Genomic DNA, 19,519 nt, shown 5'->3' on the forward strand with positions numbered 1-19,519 from the left:
CAGGTACTTCGATTTCCTCCCACAGTCCGAAAGACATGCTGGTTAGGTGAATTGGCCATGCTAAATTCTCCCCGAGTGTACCTGAACAGGCACCAGAGTGTGGCGACTAGGGGATTTTCACAGTAACTTCATTGCAGTGTTAATGTAAGCCTACTTGTGACACTAATAAATAAACTATAAAATTTTAAACTCAAATAGAGAACTGTATTGGTCACATGAAAGGAATGAGACCCTCATTGCTTCTGTTCCACTTTGTGTTTGAGATGTTTCTTTTAATTCTTTCTCCTTCCCTCCTTTTCCCATCTCTGTTCCTACTTAAAACAGTTACATCTTCAACTTTTTCCAGTTCTGATGAAATGCCATTGCCTGAAAAGTTAGTTTTGTCCCTGAGCCAGTTGAGTATTTCCATCATTTTTTCTTTTTATTTCAAATTTCCAGCATCAGCAGTATTTTGCTTTTGTAAAGGAATCAAATGACTGCTTTTGAGTGGCCACAACATGGAGCAATAAAGATAGGTTGAGATCCTACCAAAGTAAATTACAAGAAAAGATGAGAAAGATGGTTTTATCAGTGAATAGATTGAGAAATTAATAAAAGCTTTCAAATTGCAAAGAGAATCAAGTTAGCAGAGACAAATTCTCCCAGTTTCTAAAATTTGCCAAGTATACTACCTTAACATAGCTTTGAAAAACAAAGTCAATTATTCAAAATCAATCGATGCAGTGAATTCTCAAAGCAAAATACAAATGCAGACTTCTCACTCTATTATCTGCAAATAATGTCCAAAATATGTGTGTAGAAAGGAAATGTGCACCAAATTGGTCTGGTTTAGATGCTTTTGGGCTTCAAACCTAGCATCGTCAAGAAAGATTTCTTCTTCACCGAATACCTTTGTTGCTGTTCAGAACTTTTAACTAAATGCAGCTAGTTTTGTACACTTAGATGAAGGCAGTTTTCAGTATTATATCACCCCCTTCTTGTACTGTAACTTATTTAAAGATACATAATATGAAACAATCACGAGCAACTTAAATTTGCCTGCATACCCCCTCACCCACTCCCCCCAAAACAAAAACTATGAACAACCAGTTCCTACCAGTTCCTTTCCACATAGCTACTTTATTGCAAACTCATTCCCAACCAATGGAATGTCATAATGCACAGACAGGGAATAGAAATTTAAACAAACAATGAAACCACATAATTGCAAATTATGGCTTCTGGCCAGCTAAAATGGACTTCAACACCTTAATCTATTTGTCTTTGACTAGGTTTAGCTTTCAAGGTGGTTGTGGCATTTACAATCCAGACTTAAAAAGAAACTTGTATTGGTAGATTACCTTTAATGTAGTAAAATATCCCAAGATGCTTATTGTTCAGCCAAGGACCTGACTTTGTGCAGGGCTGTCACGGAATAGAATTAAATGGTTCGCTGTTCCTTTTAGGGTGACTCTCAATCGTGAGACTCAAATTCACATGTATTATTTAAATGAAGCCTGACATCTGTCCAGGTAGACATTTATCCCTCAAACAACATCCCCAAGCAGATCATTAGGTCACTGTTCAGAATGCTGTTTGGAGGATCTTGATCTCAGTAAATCAGTTGCAGTCTGAGTCAACTTCCAACGATACCTCTCAAACTGCCCAAATAAATTTAGGGATTATTATTTTCAGCTGTGACTTCAAATATCCATTTCCTTCCTTCAGCCACAACACAATGTGACCATATCTACAAAGCAGGTGTGAAGAAGACATTTGGGGAAGCAATGACATAGTTATATTGTCATTGGAAAAGTAATCCAAAGACACAGCAAAGTGGTGGAATTTGAATTCAATAGAAATCAGCAATTAAAAGCCTTATGATGACTTTTCTCCAATATCAATTGTTGTAAGAATCTATCTGGTTCCCTAATGTCCTTTAGGGAAGGAAATATGTCATCCTCACCTGGTTTGGCCTACATGCGCCTTCAGCAATGTGGGTGACTCTTAACTGTCCTCTGAAATGGTCTAGCAAGCTACTCAGTTCAAGGGTAATAAGGAATGGGCAACAAATGTTGGCCCAGCCAGTGACACCCACATATCAGGAATTATTTATTTTTTAAATTCTGATAAAATTCTGAATTCTCTCCAAACAGATAATCTGAATGTGGAGAGTCTCAAATAGAAATACAAGCAGCAGCCTTAATTTTCTTTGATATTTGTTCATCTTAATTTCTCAATGAAATTCAAAGTTATAAAGAGAAAAAAATATGCAAACCAGCAAGTGTAATCAAGTAGTATTAAAGGTTATAGAAATAATAGGCTGAAAAAAAGCAAGGTTATATCATCCAAAATAATTACGTAGGTAGAAGACCCTGCTGCAAAGAATGGTTTAATATCTGCACCCTATTAATTCATTTTCCTTTTCTTTAATATATTGACAGAATTGTTCTACATTTTGTGTATTTAAATGCAGATTTCCAGCATTCATTGGCCATGAGAAAAAGGGTAATGCAAACTTGTGATTCTACCCATATAGGCCACACCATTCAATAATTTTATACACAGACACAATACGAACCCAAGTTACTCTTCAGGAAAATGCACCACAGAGAAATAAAAGAGGGACAGTTACAAAATCCCAGAAGAATCAAGGGCCTGATATCCTATGGTGAAAAGTCATACTGAGGGCCATGAGTGAAAAATTGGGTAGCAATATGGTGAGTAAAACTGCTAAAATGTATCGACTTTCAACACCAATGATTCTACTCTGGAAAAGAGAAAAAGGAGTCATTTATAAGCAGCCAGTTTACATAAACAAGTCCTACTTACAGCAAAGATAGACGTTCAGAAAACTCCCCTGCTTTTTCCTTAGTAGGTAGAACAAAATGCTTTCAGAAACCAATTTTCTTTCTCTTCCTGTTGGTTGGGCTCAAATTTGGGGAGCTTTCGCCTGAGCTGACAGTTTTAGATTCACTTCTGCAGATGCGTTTATCCCTCAAGTTGCGCCTGTAAATCTATCAAGTATGATAGGCCCAATGGGCATCAGTGTTCTGGTACGATCTACAAATGCTGGATTTGCAATCACAATTTGAGTAACTATCTCAAGACCAGTTGCAGTGGTTATTTAGAAATAAGGAACATGTTTCTTGGTGTGAACACATTAGCTGACTTTGTTGAACATTCCTGCAACTTTGTTGGTGGAAATGTGAAAATTTGAAGAGTGGGGGTAACTTTAACTTAAACAAGTTATCCAAAAATCCACATATTTAGGATATGACCAGTGTACTGCTATGCTGAGTGATGCTGACTGTTAGCCTGTGGCTAACTGAATATGTCTAATTATGTTCTGTAATTTAGCTATTTTATATCTGTTTATTACATACGCCTGAAGTCCTCTCATCACTGTGGAGTAATTGGGAAGATAGCTCAACACCCATGGGGAAATATGAGAGGAGCAATATAATAGATTGGAAACCCCAGTCAGGTGCAAGTGAACTCCTGTGGCAATTGCTGGAAACCAAATTTTTGCTTATATTTTAATGTTTACCATATGGAATGATTTTTCATTTTCAACAAAAAATCCCAACAGGTTTCAAAGAATCGATATACGGCACAACTGCTACCAACAATAACGTCCTGTAAATGAAACCAAAGTGTACAAATAACATTTACCTCTTTTGTTATTTTAACAAAAGGATACTAACTCATTTATTTTAACTTTACTCTGTAAAGTTATTATATAAATCATGTCATAGAATCCCCACAGTGCCGAAGGCGGCCATTCAGCCCATCAAGCCTGCACCAACAACAATCCCACCCAGGTGCTTTCCCCATAACCCCATGTATTTACCCCAATAGTCCCCTGACACTAAGGGGCAATATAGCATGGCCAATCAACCTAACCTGCACATCTTTAGACTGTGGGAGGAAACTGGAGCACCCAAAGGACACCCACGCAGCCACACATGGGGAGGATGTGCAAACTCCACACAGTCACCCAAGGCCAGAATTGAACCAAGGTCCCTCTGTGATGCAACATTTGCTAACCATTGTGCTACCAATAAAGCCTACACAATCATTTTTGTTTTATCACATTCAAAAATGTCTCAACTCTTCCAGGAAAAATATTCATTTAATTTAAAGAGCAAGATTATAGCTTGCTCCAAAATGCTGAGTATAAAAGTAGGAAATGTGAAAAATCAAATTTTCATTGCAGAGAAAGCTCATTACTTTGAAAAAAAATCTGCATTCTTCAGAACATCCTTTAGTACCACTGCCTCAAACTGCACTTTTGTGCATTTTTTTTAACCAAAGCAAAAGCAATCACTTTTTGCATATATCTGCAGATTAAGTTTGGATTGCGTATCTACCACAGTAATTTTAATGCCACTCCAAGTCTTTATGTATCATGAAACTTCATTCACCTGAAAGTTTGGGTCTGTAATAATTGCACTGGACTGCACGAGCTTTTGTGAAACTGTTTGCCAGCTTTTGTTTATTTTCTAGGTTGGTATGTATACAACAGCCAAATTAGTTCAAGGTCTGTTATTCCTAACTATACAACAGTCAGGTAATGAAATCTGCTCAAACGAGTTTGGGAAGATCCTAGAGAGATCAGAATCTGGTGGGATTGCTGTGAATTCAGATAACAAATAATGAATATGGCAGTTTAGGCAGCGTGTCTAAAGTTTGTGGAAAACAAGACTGTCCCAGACTGCCACATATACAAGAAATATCTCTGCCTCAAGACATGCTGGCTCAGAGCAAAAGTCTGACACAAAAGGAAGGAAGAAGAGGAATTACTGGATAATTTACTCCAGAGCAACGCGTAACCAAGGAAAGCACTGGTAAAAGAAGGAGATTGTGACCGACAAGCAGCCAGGCAAGGAGAACACAGAGCTCCAGCAGATGCTACTTACAACCAACAAACACAAATTATTTAATACCTATGAAGATAAGGAAAAAGGATGAGAAAGATAGCCAGAATGGAAGCCAAAGCAGGAGCCAGCCCAAGAGGATAAGGTGCAGAGGAGAAAAGTTGCAGCTATAGTTAGAGGAATAGATTTAAAAATCTTTGCAATGAGAATAGAGAATCCCAAATGGCATGCTGCCTTCTAGTGTCATGATAAGGGACATGGATGGAAAGAAATGACTTAAACTGCTAGTTTAATATGAGCTGGACGAACTGAATGCAACAATTTGCAGAGAGAATCTGAATATGGTAGAGATGGCCAATTAGAAAACAAGATCGACAAATAAACATGTAGTGAAGATAGAGGCGAGATTGAATAGGTTGGTGGTACCCAGTTAGATAACATAATGGCAGTAGAGAAAAAATTACATAGCCAGTGGAAAAATATCCAACTGGACCAAGTTAAAAGACGTGTTCGCTGTGCACACAAATCCCATTATGACCGCCAAATTTCATGAGGGGGCCATAATGGGATTGCGTCGGCAGGATTTGAGCACGATGTTCCCGGGCCCTCCCTAATGACACAAACCTGATTTTCAATTCTCCTATCTAAGTCCCGTGGTGGGGGCAAGAACGTGGGAGTGTTTCCCACTGCAGAGGCCAAAGGTGAGTCTGGATGACTGTCACTTACTCCTACTGCAAGGTTTTCCATAAGTAATGTAGCGCTTTTACCATTATCAAATAATCTAAACTTCAATTGCATTGAGAAAAAAAATTTAAAATATTGTAATTCCATCACATAATATCTGACAGAAGGCAGATAAGCTGTATTTAATGCTTTGTTGAACTTATAACAATGTGATCTCTACAAAAAAATTGTACTTGCATAAACGGGGCTGCATTGATGATAGCAGTTGGGTTGGTCTTACACTACATAAAGAAAAATTTTATTGAGTAGATTTGAGTGACATCCTTTGATTTTTTTGACAGCTTCCAGAGGGTTCTAGCAAAGGTTTCCTTATATTAATCATCTAAAATGAGGGCATTAGACTTAAAAAGTATTCCAATCAACTTAGCTCCATAGGAATAAAAACAGAAAATTCTGGAAAAATTTAGCAGGTTTGGCAGTTTCTGTGGAGAGAAAAACAGACCTAACATTTTGTGTCTTTGTGACTTCTTCAAAGCTAAAATTTGTCTCTATAACAAGTTGTATTTCTTCTAACATGTTGATGCAATGATATTTTTTATAAATAAAACATCCTGAAATCACTATTTGTGTTCTAGGATACAAGTCAAATATTCAATATACTCTTGACTTTCCGACTTACCCTTTTGTTGTTTGCTTTTTCATCCTGTATTCCTTCCCTCAAGTTTTGCATGTTTCCTTGTAACATACTGAGGCTATCCTATCCCTCTAAATGCAATATATATGCATACAACTGGTGAATCACCAATATCCCTGCTCACTCTTAGCTCTTTTGACTGTTTTAACAAGACAAAATGGAATGACTGAAGCCACCAGTTATAGGAGGACTGGATAGCAGATGATACATTGTTACTTAATGGCAAAAGTTGCTATTTAAGGCATTGCTAATGTAACAAAAATATTACTAAATCATAATGAAACACAGGAATAGCAAACAGGAATCCTACAAATATTATGTAAAGACAAACAAGTGAAGTGTATCAGACGTCTTTATTAAATAAATTACCACAATGCTCTTGGGAAAGTTTTATTTGAAGAATAGATGCGGGCATTGCCGTTTATTTACTTTAGAATTAGTGGAACAAGCTATTAAATTATTTATTTCCCATCCAGATAGCCAGGAGGCGAAATAATGCAAAGAAAAAACTTTGAAATTTAGAACAAGTTCACAAATATCTTGCTTTCTGGAGCAAATTTGAAAAACATGTCAACCAGGTTCTTCCATTCAATATCACATTAAATGTAACAGAACTGTCAATGATCAATATACAAAACTGAAAGATGTGCGGGTTAGGTTGATTGGCCAGGTTAAAAATTGCCCCTTAGAGTCCTGGGATGCGTAGGTTAGAGGGATTAGTGGGTAAATATGTGGGGGTAGGGCCTGGGAGGGATTGTGGTCGGTGCAGACTCGATGGGCCGAATGGCCTCCTTCTGCACTGTAGGGTTTCTATGATTTCTATGAAAGGTAATGGTAAACTTCACAGCTGTGACTAATTAATGTGATGTGGAATTAATGTGATCTCCAAGGCGGCCTTCACGACACACGACAACGCAGAATCGCTGAGCAGAGACTGATAGCCAAGTTCCACACACGAGGACGGCCTCAACCGGGATCTTGGGTTCATGTCACACTATCTGTAACCCCCACGATTTGCCTGGGCTTGCAAAATCTCACTAACTGTCCTGTCTGGAGACAATACACATCTCTTTAACCTGTGCTTAACCCTCTCTCCACTCACACTGTCTGTACCTTTAAGACTTGATTACCTGTTAAGACTCGCATTCCACCCATTATCTTGTAAATTGAGTTTGTGTCTTTATATGCCCTGTTTGTGAACACGAGTCCTCACTCACCTGAAGAAGGGGCTTGGGGCTCCGAAAGATAGTGCTGCCAATGTCAGCCTGGATCTGAAATGTCTCAACTTGTTGAGACTCTGAATTGGATTTGATTTGATTGAATTGGAAAAGTATTTTTTTTTAAAATAAACCTGTTGGACTTTAACCTGGTGTTGTGAGACTTCTTACTACAAATTAATGTGACTGAGCATTACTTTAGATGTAACTTCAGACCTTACCAAGAGTTTGTGATGTGTGACAATCCTGGGAAGAATTAATGAATCATGGGTTATTAAATAATATGCAATCTTAAGTGCAATAACACAAGTAGATTTCCCATTGCTCACAGCAAGTTGAACATCTACTGCTCAGCATCCTTGGGAATACCAAAGCAAAACACTACAGATACTGGAAATTGCAAAACAAAAGAAAAAATACTGGAAACATTTAGCATCATTGGGGTGAGAAACAGAATTAATGTTAACTGGAAATAGTACCAGCTACAGCATTAAAGGCAATGATGGGAATTGTGAGCACTGGGAAGACAGTACTGGACATGGTTCTAGCAATATTTTGAAGGACCCCAGTGCACCAGAAATACAAGTGAAGGTCACAGGCTATCCAGTTTTCAGAGCATGGGGAGGAAAATCTCAGTGCAACAGGGTGGTTCCAGTATTAGACAGCATTGAGAATGTGCCTGTATGCTGTGCACACCTAGTTATCTATTTGGAAAGGGGGGTCAAGGTACAGCAGAACTAAGGAGAGGTTTGGGCAGCTTGATTCTAGTTGTATTCAGGAAGCAGGCTGTAGCCGCTTTGTATGCATGAAAGGTCCAGGCGAAAACGCCAACACTGCCTGGATGATCTTGGCTCTTTCCCATTACCCAATTCCTGCATATTTCCATGTCTGCATCCCCTGAGGTGAGGGGAGGGGGGCGGGGGGGGGGGGGGTGTTATAACTCTCCAGTTTCACAGATGAGTTTTCTCCCCAGATTTTGAGCCTCTAAAAAAGATTATTGGCATAGTTATTGCCATCACTTTGGTAGGGCAGAAACTCTTAGAACTGACAGCCGGCTTCAGAGAAATCAGGGTCCCATTGTTAAAGCGTGCTCAATCAGAAATAAAAAAACTCCTCCCCCCGAACATGGCAGTATTGGGGACTTTTCCTCCCCTCCCACAATCATCACCGGCATTTCCTCCATCCCAGATGATCATCGCCTGCATTTCAATCCCTCAGTGACCGTGCTCTCCTCACCACAACTCCACCTCCATGGGGATCCCACTAGGATGTGCCCCGGCACTGCCCCAGCACAGGTTGGCACATGCAATGTAATTGCCAGGGGGTAGTGTCAGGACACTGCCTGGTCATGTCCCTCTACTCCGGGGGCTATACTTACCTCTGTGTCCCCATGGGTTGCCCTCAACAGCTTTATATCTGGCCTAATCTGTTGTAAACCGATATGAATATTTAGTGATGGGGAATCATTCAGCAAGGAGGCCCAATTAAAATTAGGTATACACTCATTATGGGTGTGAACCTGAATACGTTGCCGGTGAGGGGTGGGAAAAATCAGAAATCTCATCGGCGAGAATCATGATTTCTGGTTCTATCCAGAGTTTGCGTGCCCGCTGGCAATCCCATGCATGGAGAGTCTGGGCTCAAGTTCCTGCCCAAGTCTCTTGATATGACTCTTACTACAAACCAGGAACAGAGAAGTGGAAAATTTAGTGCAACGTTGGCAAGATTGTCAACTTGTATATTTTATAAACAATATTCCACAAATAAAATATTTTGTGATTTGCAAAAGATCATTGTTAATGAAATTACCAAATGAAAATTTCTCCAAGTCCAAAAGTGAAAATTAAATGTATATAACCAAAAGGAGGTGTGAGACTTCAAAAGCTCCATTCCACATAAACATTTTCCTCTTAACCAAAGAAATAGCCATAACATGAACTGGCATTCATGGATACTGCCTCTTAACAGTATTATTGGTACATGAAGAGTTCATTTCTGCCCTCTACCCAATCACAGGCCTCGACGTCTTGTTATTTTCTAGTCTTGCCAGCTCCCCACCATCCCTGAAACTTTTCCCCAGCTCTGGGGAAAAATCTGTTTAAAACATTAACTTTGTTTCTCTCTCCTAACAAATACTGCCTGACCTGCTGAGTATTTCCAACATTTTCTGTTTTTATTTACTCTAAATACAGCCTATTTACACATATTCTATTTTGATAATAGAAACCAAGATTAACTGGAAGCTTGCCAAAGTGAATATTTACATTTACATTCATTTTTTGAATGAGTAACAGAGTAATGGATTTCTTTACAAATATAAGAACTTTATGCCCTTGGTGAAATTATTCTGGAACTTCAAGTGCCAATTACATTATTACAACATAATACACCCATCCCAACTCCATTAAGATATTCACAGCACAGCATACACAAATTCCAAATCTTAAATTTCAGCTTACTTAGCAAAAAGTAAAGGACTTGCATTATTTTATTTGAAAGGTGTAGCCAGTCAGCAGTCTTTTTTTTTCATATTAATTCTTGTGATGTGAATTTCAATAGCAAGGCCATCATTTATTGTCCACCTCTAAATCCCCCAAGAAGGTGGTGGTGAACCACCACACAATGAAATGAAATGCACACATGCATGGATGGAATTGCTGAGCATTACTTCTCAAGCAACTATATTTTCAGGTTATGCAAGTACAGACAACAACGTCCTTTTTTTCCCAATATTAAAAATATGGGGGGAAAAAATCTAAATTCTTCAGAAAATCCTGCCTAAACAATTTGCACTAGTTCATAGTGCTATTGCACTCAGTGAGAATTCCACAGAAACACATCATTAACCTGAATATAACGATGTTGATCATTTCTTATAATAAGCAGTTGACACCACTTTGGACTGGCACAAACACAACAGATTTTCCAGTCCCACTCATTCCAAGACCGCAAATTCCCACCCATGGTCAACAGACCTTTCAATGGTCCCCAGAAAATTTAACTCAATGTCCTTAGAAATCAGTGAAACTTCTTGGTTTACAAAAATGAAGTTTGGATCCAAACTTTGCCAATTATATATTCCTTAAACATGTAAGACATTTAAACCATCAAGGGGATAAACCAGTCTTAGCTTTCTACAACATTAAGGTGAACTATCTATGCTGATCTTGAAACTGAGTTTATCAGCTTTAATTAATCACTTGGAAATAATTCTAATAAATGTCATCATGCAATTTGCCAGAGCCTCATTCCATAGATCAATCATACAATCATATTAAACAATTCTTAGTTGTTGCACCTAACTATAATGCTAAATATGATCACAGATTCCCACTTTTTCAAACCAGCTGTTTATTTGCCATTCCTTATGACTGTCAGTTCTTTGTACAGAACACTCGCTGGGGTAATTTGCCTCCAAGTTATGACCAACAGGTTTTGCAAGAAAAGGCTGTCAAACATGGACATAAAAATAGTGTTGGACAGCAAAGTATTAAACCATCAGCATCAACAACAGTACCACAGAAAACAATAATTTCAAAGCTACCGCACTTAATTCAATCAAAATAAAATGCTACTGCAAACATTTAAAAAAGTAATTTCCCTGAAATAAACAAAACTATGAAAAGCATTTGAAAGTAAACAAAAGCATATAAAATCATAGATTTACCACAGTGCAGAAGGAGACCATTCAGCCCATCAAGTCCGCACTAACTCTCTGAGTATCATACCCAGACCCACACCCCACCCTAACCACATTTACCCTGCTAATCCCCTTAACCTGCACATCTTGGGACATTGAGACAATTTAGCACGACCAATCCATCTAACCATTACATCTTTGGACATAAAACCCAAACTAAGGAGGGATGTTTAAAAAATCTATTCTAGAAAAACATTAAAAAGTACAGTAATATTAATGGACCATAGTTTGCTGCAGAAGGGAACAAACGGCATTCACTAACAATGATATTTTGCAGTGGAAGTTTCTGAAAATGTGCATCAATCATGTCACAGAGGAAAACTGGGCATTTGCTGCCTGAATGAATAGGGCAAGCAACTGTGTATCTCCTTAACCAATCAGAATAAAGGATTGTGAAATAAAAGCACAAGGATTGAGCATTGAAAGTTGGAGACCATCTGATCGAGTCCCACATTGCTGCACATTGCACCAAGTGGGAGGAAACCGTAGCAGAGTTAAACTTCACACACTCCAGCAGGAAGTGCTGGAGCCTCATCCGTCACCTTGGAGCAGCCCAAAAGCCACCCACTCAAAACCGCTCCTCAGTTACTCCCAACCATGTTTCCAATCACCTACTTGTCATAGTCAAGTCCCCTCCACTGGACAGAAACACCAAAAGAAACATTTGGGTGAACTAAGACAACACCATTAGCAACACAGAGAAGACATCACCCCTGCACCCTTTGAGGTTGCAGAATTAAACAATGCCCTACAGGATTTGAAGTGTGGTAAGGCAGCAGGATATGACAACATTTCATCAGAATTTATGAACATCTGGGGCCCCGAGCTCTTGCCTGGCTGACCCGGTTTTACATGATGGTCATACATTCCAACACCATTCCAAAGAAATGGTGGACAGCAACTGTCATTGTCATACCAAAATCCAGAAAAGACCCCATACTTGCAACTAGCTATCATCCAATCTCTCTCCTGTCAGTCCCATATAAATTCCATAAACGCCTCATCTTTCAGCAGATACCACCAATCATAGCATAAACTTTTAGCATTGACCCAAGCTACTTTCCACAAGGACAACTGCATAGGGGAACAGGTACTGGCCCTTACCACTTGCATTCAAAAAAACTTGGAAGATAAGTACAGTGTTCCTCAACTTCATAGCTGCCTGTGACATGTTGAAGCTCTCAGCATGCTATTCCTTTTGCAAACAAATTTGATGTGTGATGAGAGGACGACTGCACAAAACCCCAGGATGTCTGCTATTAAGGTGATGGCACATCATTTACAGCATGCAAATCCCCTAACATCCTTTTATCAGGACATACACTTGGCACCCAAAACAATGATGGTAAAATTTATACAACTTTTTTCAGCTACTGGTAGGACAAATTAACCTTCAAATACAGCCCACCAGACATGTTTTTACTCAAGGGAAAGAAATCAAGATCAGGAGAAAATTATTTGTGATTGTGAAATTATTTGATCATCACTGCTTCAAGACAATTAAGTTACTGAGGTGACGTCTGTGCAGGTAAAATGTCCAACCAGGTACAGAAATAGAAATTAAAAGAAGGGAAAGAAAAAGTGGCTTAAAGTAGAAAACATAAAATATTGAATTAAAAAATTGTAACTTCTGAATACCTAATAGGAATGAGAAGTACTGTACAGAGATGTAATCTACCGAACAATGTGACCTGCTACAAAGGAAAATTGTGAAAGACAAATGATTACTTTTTTTAAGCGTGATGTTTTGAGGGAGTCTAGAGATGAAAATGAGAATACTAAAAAGATGGCTGTGTATCAATCTTCTCTGGTGTAACAATGTGTATATAAAATTGACTGAACCCAATGTTTTTCTGCCAACATTAATGATGGAAGGAATAAATTGGAGATTTAACTGCCTGAAACAAAGTATACAAGATAAACAAAACTACAGATTAAATAACCAACAGTGAAAACATTTTAAAACTTAAAAGCTAATATGGTTTGTAGGTCTTGTAAACAAATTCACTGTCAATAATTTTGGTCAATTAAGATCACATTCCAGAAATTTGCCCTGAAATATACATTGCTTAAAACAAATACAGTTGCCAGAATTTTCCAGCTGTTCTCGCTGTGGGAGTCTTCCGGTCCAACCGACAGCAAACCCCCGCCGCGGATTTCCTAACAACAGGGGGTGGATTCAATGGGAAATCCCATTGACAGCAAGAGGATTAGGAGATCCTGCTGCCAGAAAATGGTGGGCCAGCTCCTGCATGGTGAAACACGCCATGGGGTAGGGAGAATACCCACCCACCCCGCCAAATGTAAAAGCACATATTCCAGAATCAAGAAATAAGGAAATTCATGAACTTCAATGTAGATTCTATGCACCTGTTTATACTATTCACCAGTTCCCTAGTTCCACAGTTTTAAGAAAGGTTAAAGGTAAAAATCCATATGAATGAATTGTCACCACAGTTCTGGAAGTAAACATTAAGACTGTTTTTCTTGGCCAGCACAAAGTGCAGTAAATCATGACAAACCTGACTTTGGCAAGGTTTTCCACCCGATCTACTATTGACAGCAAGAAGCAATATTCCTTTTTTAAAAATGTAGAAATAATGGATGACATGAGACTGAACGAACTTATAAGTGCAGTTGCCACAATTAGTACATATAAAATTCAACTACAATTTAGAAACTAGAAAAAGTCTTGGGAGTGTATGAAGAAATTCTTTAAATTAAAGATGAGTAGATATCCAATGAACTTGTAGAAGATATACTTCTTCTGTCCTTCTCCCTCACCCATCAAATCTGGAGAAAAACAGTAAGAAAACCTGTGCAAACTAAGAAAATCAAAGAAGATAAGATAAATATCATCAGGTCATTGCCACTAGAAACAACAAAAAATAAAAGATCTGAAATCAGTTTTACTAAGGAAGACCATAGAATCCTTGAATTCCTAAGGTGCAGAAAGAGGCTATTCTGCCCACTGAGCCTGCACCGACAACAATCCCACTCAGGCCCTATCCCTGTAACCCCTGCTAATCCCCCGGACACAAAGGGGCAATTTACCATGGCCAACCAACCTAACCCGCACATCTTTGGGCTGTGGGAGCACACAGAGGAAACCCACACAGACACAGGGAGAACATGCAAACTCCACACAGATAGTCACCCAAGGCCGGAATCAAACCTGGGTCCCTGGTGCTGTGGGGCATCAGTACTAACCACTGTGCCACCATGCCGCTCTTCTCTCAAATACACAACAACTTTTATCTACATAATAACTTTAAAATAGAAAATGACTCAGGACAGCAGAGATAAACAACTTACGCACATTAATACACGAAAAAGGCTTGGAGGAGGCTGATTAAGCTGTTGAGTATTGACAAGACAATATAATGGTTGATAGAAGGTTTTCCAGAGTATAGAATCACCATGGACAACTACCAAAAAATGGAGCAATGAGAAGGGTATGCACGCAAGAGGTACATGTTGTCATACAAGTTATAGACAGGCAAGTTTGCTGACCCCAAAAGAGCAGTGGAGTTGCTGTTGCAAGAGGCGAGAGGATTTATTAGGGGGAAAAAAATGAATACTGGAACTAACCTCACCACCCTATTTAGGGAAGGGTGGTGAGAAAAGTAAAACCAGAAGAACAACCAGGGTCACCAGCCCCCATACGAATAATTAACAAGCAACAGTACACTCGCATGGTGAAATACTGATTGGAAGTGCAATCAATTTTAGCACAGGAAAAATTCAGCTCGATCAGTTTTGGCAGAGAATCCTATTTCAATCAAAGCGATGGTATCATCGATATTGATACCAACTAGCACTTGCCAATAACCAGCTCGCTAATGCCCAATCCGTGTTCCACCATGCAACTGCAGACACAACTACAGTCTTGGTCCAAACCTAGACAAAAGAGCTGAATTTCAAAGGTGGCGCGAAAATGAATACCCTTGGCATTAAGGCTACACCTGTGTGTAGCACTAAGCAGCCCTAATACGATGCAGAAAGAACCCAAGAAATAAAAGCAGGAGTTTGACCATATGGTCCCTTGAGCCTGTCCCAATTTGATCGCAGCTGATGTTCTGCCTCAACTCTATTTTCCAGCCAACTCCCCATTCACCTTGATTCACTCAGAAAACCTCTCTCAGCCTTGACTATACTCAATGTTGGAACACCCACAACCCTCTGGGGTAATGAATTCCTAAGATCACAATCCTTTAGGTGAAGAAATGTTTTACCTCAGTCCTAAATGATTGGTCTCTTAATCATGACCTTGTGTTCTAAATCCCCCAGCTTGGGGAAACAGCTTCTCAGTATCTACCCTATCAAGACCCATCACAATCTTCTGTGCCTCAATAAAATCGCCTTTCATTCTTTTACACTTCATAGAATATAGACCCAATGTACTCAGCCTCTCATTATAGAGCATCCCAAGAACTAATTTAGTGAAATTTAGATGTACTTCCTCCAAGCAAATATATCCTGTCATAAACACAAAGATCAAAACTGCACACAATAGTCAAAGTGTCTTCTCACCAAGGCCCTGTACAACTGTAGTAATACTTCCACATTCTTGTATTATAGATCAATCTGCTTAAAAAAAAAATGCCATTTGCCTTCCGAATTGGTTGCTTTATCTGCATGCTAATTTTACGTTCCCTGTATGTGTACATCCAAGTCTCTCTGACCATAAACATTTTTAAAAGTTTCTGCCTTTTAAAAATATTCTAGCTTCTATTCTTATTATCAAAGTGAATACCCTCACACTTCCCCACACGATACTGCACCTTGTTTCCACTCACTTACCCTGATTATATGATTTTGCAGCCTTGTGTTTTCCTCACAATTTGCATTCCCACCTAGCTTTGTATGGTCATTAAACTTGGATACATAAGTCTTGGTCTCTTTGCCTCAGCAACAGCAATATGGATTGTAAATAGCTGACATCCAGCACTGATACTGGCAACACTTCATTAGTTGCAGTCTGCCAAACTGAAAATGCTCCATCCATCTCTACACTCTTAGTGTCCAATAACCAAACCTCCATCCATGCTAATGTGGTCCATTCGATCCATGAGCCATTATCTTTGTACATTAACATGTTACGTACAAAAACTTATTGAAAGCCCAGAAAAGAGAGATGAGAGAGGGAACAGAGGAGAGAAGAAAGAGAGGGAGAGGAGAGAGAGAGAGAGGAGAAAGGGATGAAAAGAGAGAGAGAGGATAGAAAGGAAAGATTGAGGAAAGAAAAGAGAGAGGAAAGAAGAGTGAGAAGAGGGAGAGGAGAGAAAAGAGGGGTGTGAAAAGAGAGAGGTGTGAAAAGAGAGGGGTGTGAAAAGAGATTGTCAAAACATGGTGTTTCTCTCTTAATATCACATTAACTCTGTTTTAATATATTAAGACTTCTTTAAAGCGATCCAGCAATTCCCTGAAAACTGACATCAGGCTAACTGGCCTGTAGTTGCAAAATAAAAACAAAATATTGCAGATGTTGGTGATCTGAAACAAAATGCACGTAGAAATTTGCTAAGGTTGTTTCAACACCTAGCAAACCCATGATCCCTATCAAAGGACAAGATTAGCAGACACTTGGGAAGACCACGGCCCTTCAAATGACATACATCCCACATTTGAAACCATTCTTTCATTGCTGGATGAAAATCCTTGAACTCACTAGCTAACAGCACTTTTGGAGTGCCTTCACCATAAAGAATGCAGCATTTCAAGGCAGTAGCTCACTCGCAGCTTCAAGGGCAATTAGGACTGATCAATAAATACTGGCCTTGACAGCGATGCCCACATCAAATGAATGAATAAAAACACACATCAACCAATTGAGTTAAACATCCTTACAGGGCCTGAACGTTAATCCCTATATATCGTTGGGGTTTCCTTTTGTCCATGTTTGACCCAACGCAGGATGGGGAAGCACAGTGCTTAGCACTGCTGCCTCACAGTGCCAGGGTTCAATTCCCAGCTTGGGTCACTGTCTGTGCGGAATCTGCACATTCTACCCGTGTCTGCGGGGGTTTCCTCCGGGTGCTCCGGTTTCCTCCAGTCCGAACAACATGCTAGCTAGGTGCATTAAATTAGCCCTAAATTCTCCCTCAGTGTACCTGAACAGGTGCCGGAGTGTGGCAACTAGAGGATTTTCACAGTAACATAAGAACATAAGAACTAGAAGCAGGAGTAGGCCATCAGGCCCCTCAAGCCTGCTCTGCCATTCAATAAGATCATGGCTGATCTTTTCGTGGACTCAGCTCCACTTACCCGCCCGCTCAGCATAACCCTTAATTCCTTTACTGTTCAAAAAGTTATCTATCCTTGCCTTAAAAACATTCAATGAGGTAGCCTCAACTGCTTCACTGGGCAGGGAATTCCACAGATTCACAACCCTTTGTGTGAAGAAGTTCCTCCTCAGCTTAGTCCTAAATTTACTTCCCCTTATTTTGAGGCTATGCCCCCTAGTTCTAGTTTCACCTGCCTGTGGAAACAACTTCCCTGCTTCTATCTTATCTATTCCCTTCATAATCTTATATGTTTCTATAAGATCTCCCCTCATTCTTCTGAATTCCAATCAGTTTACTCAGTCTCTCCTCATAAGCCAACCCTCTCAACTCCGGAATCAACTTAGTGAATCTCCTCTGCACCCCCTCCAGTGCCAGTATATCCTTTCTCAAGGAGACCAAAATTGTACCACCAAGTGTGGCCTCACCAGCACCTTCGACAGCTGCAACATAACCTCGCTATTTTTAAACTCCATCCCTCTAGCAATGAAGGACAAAAATTCCATTTGTCTTCTTAATTACCTGCTGCACCTGTAAACCAACTCCTTGAGATTCCTGCACAAGAACACCCAGGTCCCTCTGCGCAGCAGCATGTTGCAATGTTTTACCATTTAAATAATAGTTCATTTTGCTGTTATTCCTACCAAAATGGATGACCTTACATTTACCAACATTGTACTCCATCTGCCAGACCCTCGCCCACTCACTTAGACTATCTATATCCCTTTGCAGACTTTCAGCATCCTCTGCACACTTTGCTCTGCCATTCATCTTAGTGTCATCTGTGAATTTTGACACACTACACTTGGTCCCCAACTCCAAATCATCTATGTAAATCGTAAACAATTGCAGTCCCAACACTGATCCCTGAGGCACACCACTAGCCATTGATCGCCAACCAGAAAAACACCCATTTACCCCCACTCTTTGCTTTCTGTTAGTTAACCAATCCTCTATCCATGCTAGTACATTACCCGTAACACCGTGCACCCTAATACATTAACTTCATTGATGTAAGCCTACTTGTGACACCAGTAAATAAATAAATCAGGTAATGAAGTCAGGAGCTGAGTGACACTGGCAGAACCCAAACTGAGCGTCCGTGAGCAAGTTATTGCCGAGTAAGTGCTGCTTGATAGCACTGTTGACGACCCCTTCCATTACTTTACTGATAAGGCAATAATTGTCCAAGTTGGATTTGTCCCGTTTCATTTGCACAGGACATATCTGGCAATTTTCCATGTTGCTGGCTAGATGCCAGTGTTGTAGGTGTACTGGAACAGCTTGGCAATGGGCGCAACAAATTCTGCACTGCAAGTTTTCCATATTATTGCTAGAATATTGTCAGAGCCTTTGCAATATCCAGTGCCTTCAGCCATTCTTGACATCACATGGAGTGAATCGAATTGGCTGAAGACTAACAGCTGCGATGCTGGGGTCTCCGAAGGAGGCCGAGATCAATCACCCACTCGGCACTTCTGGCTGAAGAATATTGCGAATGTTTCAGCCTCATCTTTGCACTGCTGTGCGAGGCTCCTCCATCATTGAGGATGCGCATATTTGTGGAGCCTTCTCCTCCAATAAGTTGCTGTCACCACCAGTCACAACTGGATGTGGCAACACTCCAGAGCTTAGATCTGATCTACTGGCTGCAGAATTGCTTAGCTCTATTACTTGCTGCTTACGCTTCACCAGGCTGACACCCCATTTTTAGTAATGCCTGGTGTAGCTTCTGGTATGCCCTCCTGCATTGTTCATTGAACCAGTGTTGATTCCCTGGCTTAAGAATAATTGTAGAATGGGGATATGCCGAGCTATGAGGTTACAGATTGTGATCGAGTACAATTCTGCTGCTGCTGATGGCCCAAGTACCTCTTGGATGAGTTTCTAGATTGTTCAATGTCTATCGCATTTAGCACAATCTCACAACACAATGTGAAGATGGGACTCTGTCTCCACAAGGACTGTGTGGTGGTCACTCCTACTGACACTGTCATGGACAGCTGTATCAACAGCAGGTAGGTTGGTGAGGAAGAGGTCAAGTATGTTTTTCCCTCTTGTTAGTTCCGTCACCACCTGCC

At 39.9% G+C, this 19,519-nt stretch overlaps 1 protein-coding gene across 2 annotated transcripts in view; it reads right to left on the reverse strand.

Moving 5' to 3' along the window:
• The window catches only part of atad2b (ATPase family AAA domain containing 2B), a 133,050-nt gene that overhangs the window by 102,441 nt on the left and 11,090 nt on the right, over positions 1-19,519 (reverse strand). The gene's annotated exons all lie outside the window — the stretch shown is intronic.

This window comes from Mustelus asterias, chromosome 5 (genome assembly GCF_964213995.1).
Source record: "Mustelus asterias chromosome 5, sMusAst1.hap1.1, whole genome shotgun sequence".
Taxonomy (NCBI): Eukaryota; Metazoa; Chordata; class Chondrichthyes; order Carcharhiniformes; family Triakidae; genus Mustelus; species Mustelus asterias.